Source organism: Meles meles, chromosome 8 (assembly GCF_922984935.1).
Source record: "Meles meles chromosome 8, mMelMel3.1 paternal haplotype, whole genome shotgun sequence".
NCBI lineage: Eukaryota > Metazoa > Chordata > Mammalia > Carnivora > Mustelidae > Meles > Meles meles.
Window position 1 is genome coordinate 85,977,152 of NC_060073.1, and position 1,191 is coordinate 85,978,342.

At 42.3% G+C, this 1,191-nt stretch overlaps 1 pseudogene; it reads left to right on the forward strand.

Moving 5' to 3' along the window:
• Positions 1-346: 346 nt before the first annotated feature.
• On the forward strand, positions 347-983 carry LOC123949765 (annotated as a pseudogene).
• The last annotated feature ends 208 nt before the right edge of the window (positions 984-1,191 follow it).

The window sequence follows — 1,191 nt, forward strand, 5'->3', positions numbered from 1 at the left end:
TGGGTGTTGTGCAAAAACAATGAATACTGTTACGCTGAAAAAATAAATAAATTAAAATAAATTGCAAAAAAATAAATAAATAAATAAATAAACAAATAGCCATTCTCAAAAACAAAATTAATACCTTTCTGAATTTAAAAAATAACAAAATTATAAAGCGGTAAGTTGGACTAAAGACACAGCCTTCTGGTCTCCATATACAGAAGTAGGCAATGGAATTTAACTCCTGAAGGGTAATGGAACTGAAAGTACTCCCACACAGTAGGATTCCAAAGCCCAAACCATTGCTTAAAATATGGATCCTACTCTTTTCCTTCAGTGTGCTGCTGGAGATCCTGGTGTCACCATGGGCCACCACCCTGCCTGCTGTTACCAATATTGTAAGAATAAGCCATATCCAAACTCTTGCTTCTGCAGAGATGTCCCTGAAGCCAAGATCTCCATCTTTGACCTGGGGCAGAAGAAGGAAAAAGAGGATGAGGTCCCACTATGTGCCCAAATGGGATCAGATGAATATGAGCAGCTCTCCTCTAAAGCCCTGGACCCTGCCTGTATTTACACCAGCAAGTATATGGAGAAAAACGTGGCAGAGATGGTTTTCACATCTGAGTGCAGCTCCAGCCTTTCCACATCATCTGTATCAACATGTTGTCCAGTGCTAGGGCTAAGGGACTCCAGAGGGGTATGCCTGGTGCCTTTGGCAAGCCCAGGGCATGGTGGCCAGAGTCCACATTGGCCAATTTATCCGTACCAAGCTGCAGAACAAGAAGCATGTGATCGAGGCCTTACACGGGGCCAAGCTCAAGTTCCCTCGTGGCCAGAAAATCCACATTTCCAAGAAGTGGAGCTTTACAAAGTTTAATGCACATGAATTTTAAGACATTGTGGCTGAAAAGCATCACATCCAAATGGCTGTGGGGTCAAATACAAAATACATCCCTAATCATGTCCCCCTGGACAAATGGCATGCTCTGCCCTCATAGGAACCTCAGCACTGCCCCCTCCTTATTCAAGTCCACCAAAAAATCCTACTTTTCTCAAAAAATAAGGGTCCTACTAATGAAAAAGGGCTGCAAAAAAAGCTCACCATTGTTACAGAATATAGCTTAGATAAAGTTACATTTTGATAGAGCCATAAGGACAAAAATGCCTTCCTTCCAACATTGGGGCTTAGTTGACCAGTGTTTCAGG